This window comes from Ranitomeya variabilis, chromosome 5, assembly GCF_051348905.1.
Source record: "Ranitomeya variabilis isolate aRanVar5 chromosome 5, aRanVar5.hap1, whole genome shotgun sequence".
Classification (NCBI taxonomy): domain Eukaryota; kingdom Metazoa; phylum Chordata; class Amphibia; order Anura; family Dendrobatidae; genus Ranitomeya; species Ranitomeya variabilis.
Window position 1 is genome coordinate 500,930,038 of NC_135236.1, and position 8,569 is coordinate 500,938,606.

The window sequence follows — 8,569 nt, forward strand, 5'->3', positions numbered from 1 at the left end:
ACATGTAACGTTCTTTTGTGCTGACGGTCCGCCAAAACACGACGCAACCGTCGCACGACGGTTGTGACGTGTGGCCATACGTCACAATGCATCGCTAATGAAAGTCTATGGGTAAAAAACGCATCCTGCAGACAACTTTGCAGGATGCATTTTTTCTCATAAACGACGCATTGCGACGTATTACAAACGATGCTAGTGTGAAAGTAGCCTAACCTAATGTTTGCCATTAGAAACCAGTTCTCAATACCCTGAGGATCCTGCTATAGACCCCACAGTGCTTCTCCGAAACCAATTTAGTAACTATTGGTCTGGTAAAAGATAAAAGAAAGTACACACACGATAAAGATCGCATAAATGAAGCTTTTTCTCTTTCAGATTTTATTAACCAACATCATTTCTACAACTTTTACATAGAAGAAAATGGATAGTAAAGGAAAAAAGACAAGATTACAGTATATCACTATTTCACATTTAAATAAAAAGTCTATGGCACGTGATAGAACTCCACATCATAATTAGAAGAGCGAAAATGGAGAGATGTGTAAAAACTGCCAAAACTATACGAACATCAGAGAGAGAGAGGGGAACAGCTGTCCGTCTGGTACCAATCTGTCACTGGGGCTAAGGCAAATTGTAAAGAAATAAACCAACATGACCAAGTTGATGTCACACTATGAAGCAAGCAGTGAGGCTACACCAAATTAAAGCCTTCGAATACTGTTCATGGAAAAAAGTTGTGCTTTGCTCATTCCCCATAAAATAAAAAGAAAGGGACATTCTCAGTGTGTGACATGTAGTTCGTAAATTAAACCTCATTGTAAGATGGAAATAACAACTCATTTTCATAGATTTCATTGTTTTCTTAGATTCCAAGTGGCTATAAACATACATTTAACATTAGTGCAGAACCTTATCACTAGGACCCAAGGCGTTGATGGTTCCTTTTTATCTGGCATAGTAAGGGCACTTTACAACTTCTTATGAGCTAAACCTGTGATGTTTTGCATGAAGTTACCTGATCGGTTAATATATTGAGGCACATTAGAGTTTGACCACCTTTATGTGTCTCAGACAGGTGACCCCACCACTGATTGTCCATCTATGATATTATTTACATTAGACTATAGAAGACACAATCTACCATGTCTTGTGTGAAATTAAGATACTGCACCTATGCAACGTAACATTGCAAGTCATGGGCAGAAAGGCATACATGCAAAGCTTGAAGAATACGTAGAAGCACAATCCAATACTGAAATCATGTTAGACACACCTATGTGCAAGAGGTCAAGAAATAATAGTACACTTAGCAAAAATTTGACCTCAAACTACTTAGTCTTGAGAAACATGGCTTTTACCTCTTCCTGGGACTGCCACCTTCTCCAGTGACAGAATGATAGATGCTAACTATTGTCATGTATGCTAAGAGGATGCACGAGTAATACAAGAAACAGCAGAAATCACATCTAAATATAAAAAATCAGTATCTGCCTGGTGGGTTCATTGTTTCTCGTTATACCACCTCTTTACGGACAGCATGTGTGTTGATGACCATCCTTTAGGTTTAATAAGAAAAACATATTAGGAACCCAATGACAACAGACATATCAAGCCCATGTAATAAAAAAGAAAATTTCACGTTTTAGGGTGCAATGATTCTACTTAGCCGCGTTATAGCTAGAATCCATGTGGTATATTTACAGCACAGTTTCTGTAACACTGGTTTGATCGGTATTGTCGCTTTTGTCATCCAGTAATACATCTAATAAATCTGCCCAGTTCCTGAGAAATAACAAAAAAGGTCTGCAATATACTGCAGTATAGCCTCAGTAAAAACACAAACTCTGAAAAAGGTAAAGTATTTATCTTCACAGTTTTATTTGCCGGATTCCTCTTCATTTTCTACAGCCAAGAAATCTCAATATTGCGGTCTACAGGACTGTGAAATGACTGTGATTAGTAGAAATCTCTTTATACACTATTTACAGTATACTTGCGCAGAGCTATCGATATGGCAGTAGACCTTGTACTTGGTTGTATTTTTATCCTATCCAGACAATGCTAAAAAGAATTCTAGCTTTTAGGCTATGACTTCATGTAGATTACTCTGTACGGTGTTTGGAATTTTTCCAGTATTCTTTCTTTTTTTAACATAGAGTTTTCAGTTTAGAACTCCCCTGTTCTCATTTTCAATTGTCATTATCAAATCTTAAAGTTGAGCCAAGGTGAACAATATTAATGTAAAACCGTGATTGCGTCTGTCTGTTCCATCTGCCAATATTTAAGACTATGTATACCTTCAAGTATAATTGTTTTGTTCATTTGCTTCCTGAATGCAGAGATAAACTACTTTGCAAATGGTCCATAGAGTACAATGGGAGAAATAATTCAGCTAATTTTCTTATAAAGTTGCCAAAAATAAATCATCAAATGCAAAACAGGTAAAAATATACCTCCTCTTCATAAATGAGCCTATACATTATCTCAAACTGAATATTGTTATTTATCAGTCATGTAGTAAGATGACCGTGTGTATAGTGCAGCTCACATAACAGAGATAGATACAGCTGCTTCTTGAGAGTTAACATATAAGAGGAGAACATGACTGCTTATAAAGGTTTAATCTGTAAAAGAAGGAATCAACTGCCCTGAAAAGTCTCTAACTACAATCTGAGTCTACAATTACATACATAATATGTGACAGGATTGCAGTTGTTGTTTTCATCTTTCTGCTTCTCCTGCTACTCCATAACACATATGAATCCATTTTACAGTACATCTCTACTTACTTAAAGGGAAGGTGCCACCAGTTTTCTTGTAGTTAGCTGGAAAATCTGGGCAGTAACTGCTGACATCAGCATTTCCCTCCCCTTTTGGGTGGTCTAATATCCCTGGGGCAGAATGAAGAGCAGCATCACAGGGCAGAGCCATTTTGTGTGTGACTGCCCTGTGATCTGCTATCACCAGCAGTTACTGCATCAGAAGCACAGTTAGTTTCTGTGGTGTGTATGGAGCAGCATTGTCTGTGCAGAGCTGTCTGTGACTCATCCCTCAGTAAGATAAGAAGGAGCTCCAGGTCTGCAGTGACTGGCCAGGCATTGTGGAGGGAGGGGAGAGATACATTGTATGGCAGAGACAGGTGTCACCTCTCTCTGCAGGCTGTGGATGCAGCTTAATGGAGTGAATGGAGCTCCTGTGATAGAGAGTAAGTGGAGCTGGGCAGATAGCACTGGGCTATAATAAAATGGCTGCTAGTCACACCTACAGCAGTGAGTTGTGCAGCCCACAGAGGCGTGCCCAGCTCACTGCTAACGCCTCTCCAATGTTAAAGATAGGGTCAGCGCCGGTCTATTATCTCCTATGTCCATGGGGTGCTGTAAAATGACACTGTTAGTGTCGTGAACTGCTGTGAAACCAAGATGTCAGCCCCCAGTTCCTTCTTTAAACACATATAACACACGAAATCTGTTTCACATGCATTTAAAACTTGGTTATAGCAGCATGTTATGCTACATTACAGTGATTTATTAATAATCTACAAACGCGGTACCTTACCTTTAACTATATCTAGTATGAGCATAATAGCATCTCCCCTGTGTATGAAGATAATAGCATTTCCTGTGTTCACATGCTGTACACTTCCACACAATCGTATCTACAAGCTAGGAAGCAGAAAGTCTCACACAGCTGCGGTATAGTGAGACAGAAGAGAGCCCTGACTTAGCAGTATTGAACTTCTCTTTCTTACAAGTTCTGTCACAAAATTTGACAGGATATTTTATATAATTTAGAGACTTTTACTTCATAAAGTTTTCAATTGGGTGGTAGGTCCATTTCAATAAAAAGCTTTGTTAGGAAAGGTTAATAGGTAATTACACAGATTCCTGTTCTGTTTCCCTGTGACATAGGTTCCAGATTTACAAGCAAGCAGTAAAGAAATGCATGTGAAACAAACCATAATATATGTTAAAGTTTAGATTCCTCAAAGTACCCTCCCCCCTTTACTCTGATGATAGCTTTACATATCCTCTTGGCATTCTCTCACCAGCTTTCAATGAAATGTATTTGTGAAATCACTGGTCTTCTTCAGAAAGTGTTTGCGAGCATCAGGTATGTTTTGCAGAAGTAGTGCAGCAGAGGTAGCAAGAATATATACAGATAAATGACAGTTCATTATTACTTTAAGACATAAAGGTCAGTCAGTCTAGAAAATTGTTAGAACCTTGAAGTTATCCTGAAGTGCAGTCATGAATCACTTTGATGAAACTGGCTTGGAAATGAAGACTAAGAATCACCTCTGCTGCAGAGTATATTTATAAGAGTTACCAGTCTGAAAGTGACAGCACCACAGATAACAGCTGTCACATATGATGCTCAGTTATCAAGTAGCAGACATCTGTCAACATCAACTGACCAGAGGAGACTGCAAGTAGTAGATCTTTATGGTTGAATTGTGACAAAGAAGACACTACTGAGGACCACAAACAACACAAGGGCTGAACATTAGATCAGTGGAAATCTGTACTGTGGTCTAATAAGTCAACATTTGAGATTTTTTGGTATTAACCTCCATTTTTTTTGTAAAATACAGAAAATGGGATTGGATGGTTTTACATGTGTTGTGAAGCATGGAGGGGAAGGTGTGATGGAGAAACTCTTGATAATTTATTCCCAAATAAGGCACACATGATTACCAAAGCGTTCTGCAATTACATGCAGTTTGGTTTGCACTTAAGGGCTATGAAATAAAAAAGGAGAGGGATGGAGCATTGCGTCAGATGACACGGCCTCCACAATCAACTATTATCAACCCATTTGAGAATCTTTATCATGAGTTGAGTGAAGGCAAAGCAGACAACAAATGCTGAGCAACTCTTGGAACTCCTTCAAAACTCTTTGAAAGACATTCCAAGTGGTCACCTGATAAAGGTGCACGAGAGAATGCTAAGGAGGTGTAAGGCTACGTTCACATTTGCGGTCGGCGCCGCAGCGCTGGGCGCCGCAGCGTCGCCGCATGCGTCATGCGCCCCTATATTTAACATGGGGGCGCATGGACATGCGTCGCACTTGCGTTTTGCGCCGCATGCGTCCCTGCGGCGCCCACGTCTGGGCGCAGAGGACGCAGCAAGTTGCATTTTTGCTGCGTCCAAAATCAATGAAAAAAAGGACGCATGCGTTTTGCTGCGTTTCTGTTTGCGTTGTGCGTTGCGGTGCCGACGCTGCGGCGCACAACGCAAATGTGAACGTAGCCTAACGCTGTCATCAAAGTATAAAAGCTGGCTACTTTTACGAATTTACGGTTTCACTCATATTAGTTTATTTTACACTTGTTTTTTTTACTCTTTGCTACTGTATGTGTTCCTTCAAGGTTTTGCTGCCTTTATTAGGAATCTACAATTCCTATAGGAACAAGGAAAACTATTGCATGAACAGGTGTGTCCACACTTTTGACCGGTACTGTATATTTTCATACTGGACTTTGCAACAATGTTCACAAGGAAATGGTGTAGAATATCAGTTATATTATTTCAACAGTAATGTAAAGTAATAATCATTACATGTATTATGTCAATCTCCTGCAATGATAGCTTTTATCTTTTATAATGTACAGCTCATTTCCATGGAGCTTGGCCCAAGAGTTTCTGAACCTGTCTAGTGGGCATGGCCTTGCCCCATACACTTGTGTGGAGTGAGACCATGCCCACTTGACGAGTTCTGGCCAGGAGTATGTATAAAGTATACATACCCTCCGATTCCGGCTCAGAAACTGGGGAATCCTCGCAGTGCACAGTACGTGCGCTCGGGGGATTCATAAGTCTGCAGTCACAGATAGTGACTGCAGACTTTGCAAATTGGACTGGACAACCCCTGTAAGTCTGAGTCAATAGATCTGCAGCTAGGACAGCTCTGATTATAATATTTTATGCTGCATTCTTATGAAATTATTATGTAATTTATTTCTGAGTTAAAGTTTCTCTTAGTGGTGAGCACCAAGTTGGCATAAGGAGACTTATAGGACACGCAATGCCTCTCTATGAATTTAAGTATGCAAATAGCCTCTACTGCAGTGGTTCTCAACCTTTCTAATGCCGTGACCCCGCAATACAGTTCCTCATGTTGCGGTGACCCCCAACCCAAAAAATAATTTTGGTGGCTACTTTAAAACTGTAATTTTATTAGTTATGATTCGGAATGTAAATATCTGATATGCATTATGTATTCTCATTGCTACAAATCAAACATAATAAATAATCACAAAAACAATTATATGTTGAGAAATATTTATTACGAATTCCAATAAATAACATTTCACCATGGCATACCATGGGTTTAAATATAACAGTAAACAACAGTGCAATATTTTGCTACAGTATGCTGCCAAATTCAGTGAGATGGTTGTGGTTGCTTCTTGCTTACCAATTCAGAAATTCTTGGGGCAGTCTTTGCAAGGGCACAGCGAAGATCATTTTCCACAACAAGTCTACTTCGGTATTTAGACTTGATTACCAGCAATCTGGAAAACCCTGTTTCGCAAAGATATGTTGTTGGAAAAGGAAGAAGAAGGCGCAGCACAGTCTCAGACAGAATAGGATATAACTGTAAACTCTTAATCCAGAATTTTGTCAGTGGCATTGTAGAGAAATCTGTTCTCGCTGCATCATTGTTAATTAGGTCGATGAACTCTTCTTGCGCTGTCTCCGGAACATCTTCAACTTTCACTGTGAATGGACTTCTGGCAAGTGCAAATGGGGTGTCAGGTAGATTAGGAAAGTATGATGAAATTTCCTCTGAAAACATGTGCAAATGTTCTTTCACAGAAGATATCATCATAATTTTGTTGTCTGGCTCAATGTCATGTTCCTCAAAGAAGGCAGATAATGTAGGAAACATGTAAAAAATGTTTTTATCCAATTTATCTTTCCAAAGCTGAAGTTTCATTTGGAATGATCTCATTTTTTCAGACAAATCGAGGCACGTTGCATTTGGTCCTTGCAGTGATAAATTAAAGTCATTCAAGATGACAAAGATGTCCACCAAGTAAGCTATTTTCTGCAGCTCAGTTTTATCACTAAACAATGCTTCGAATTGCGGTCTTGCTTTCTGATTAAAAAACGTTTTCAGTTCCTCACGAAGCTCAAAGACACGTTTTAAAACTTTTCCTCTTGACAACCATCTGACTTCAGTGTGAAATAACAGAGCATTGTTTGGCGCATCTAGATCGTTGCACAGTTGGCAAAACAGCCGACTGTGTAAGGCGCTCGACTTAACAAAATTGACACATGTTATGACGCTTTTCATTACTTCTTGTAAATCTTACGGCAGTGTCTTAGTCGCTAATATTTGGCGATGTATCATACAGTGTGTTCTGATTGCTTTTGGCGATTCATTTTGTACCAAACGCTGAAATCCTGAGCGACATCCTAGCATAGCAGGAGCACCATCTGTGCATACACCGCAAACCTTTTCCCAGGAGATGTTATGCACTTTTAGAAAAGAACCAACTGCATCAAAAATATCATGTGCAGTTGTTGTTGTTTCAAGCGGTTTGCAAAAAAGAAACTCATCTTTAAAGTCGCCATCATTAATATACCTTGCGTAAACCAACAACTGTGCACAGTTTGCCACGTCTGTAGATTCGTCAAGCTGGATACTGAATATTGGTAGTGGTGCAGATTTAATTTCCTGGATCACCTGATCAAGAATATCAGCAGACATGTCCTCTATTCTTCTGCGGACAGTGTCATTAGATAAGGAAATCGCATTCAATTTCTGAACATATTCATTTCCAATTATCACTCGAACTATGTCTTTTGCAGCTGGCAACAGTAAATCCTCACCAATGGTGTGAGGTTTCATAGCTCTGGCAATTCTGAGTGCCACCAAATATGACGCTTCAACAGCTGCTACATTGTGTTTGTGGTACTGGCCACCAGTGTCAAATCTAGATTTCTTGAGTCCATCAGCTTTGCTTCTAAAATAGCTGATATCCTTGCTAGCAAAGAGTGGATGCTTGCTATCAAAATGCCGTTTTAGTTTGTTCGGCTTCATAGATTCAGCTGAGAGAACTTCAGTACAAATAACACATTGTGGTTTCTCAATTCCTGCTGAAATTATGGAGGTAAAACCATACTGCAAGAAATCCTCAGTGTATTTTCTTTTCTTAATATTCTTTTCTACACGATTCATTGTCATGAGACGGTTTCCTAAAAAAAAAATAAAAGATGGTCGCGTCTAAAGAGCTTGTTAAAGTTTCCTATTATTTACTATTCCCTGTGTTGTTTTCTATTACACACCTGTTACTATGACCAGGGGGCCGTATTCACATGCTTAAAGCGCACCTGTCACCCACTTTGACCCTATGAAGCTGCTGCCATTACCTTGTGGGTGCAGTGAATAGCATCCTTATACATCTTTTCTTATCTTCTTCATCCTCAGGAATGCTCAGAAATTCATCTTTATAATCTTCTTGGCAGCTCCACAATCCATAACATCGCATTACGTGTGTCCGGCGCCGGACACACGTAATGCGATGTTATGGATTGTGGAGCGTCCCCCCCCTTAATTAGAC

The 8,569-nt window shown here is 39.5% G+C and overlaps 1 pseudogene; it reads right to left on the minus strand.

Moving 5' to 3' along the window:
- Positions 1-6,235: 6,235 nt before the first annotated feature.
- LOC143776376 (zinc finger BED domain-containing protein 5-like) lies at positions 6,236-8,336 on the minus strand (annotated as a pseudogene).
- Between the last annotated feature and the right edge of the window lie 233 nt (positions 8,337-8,569).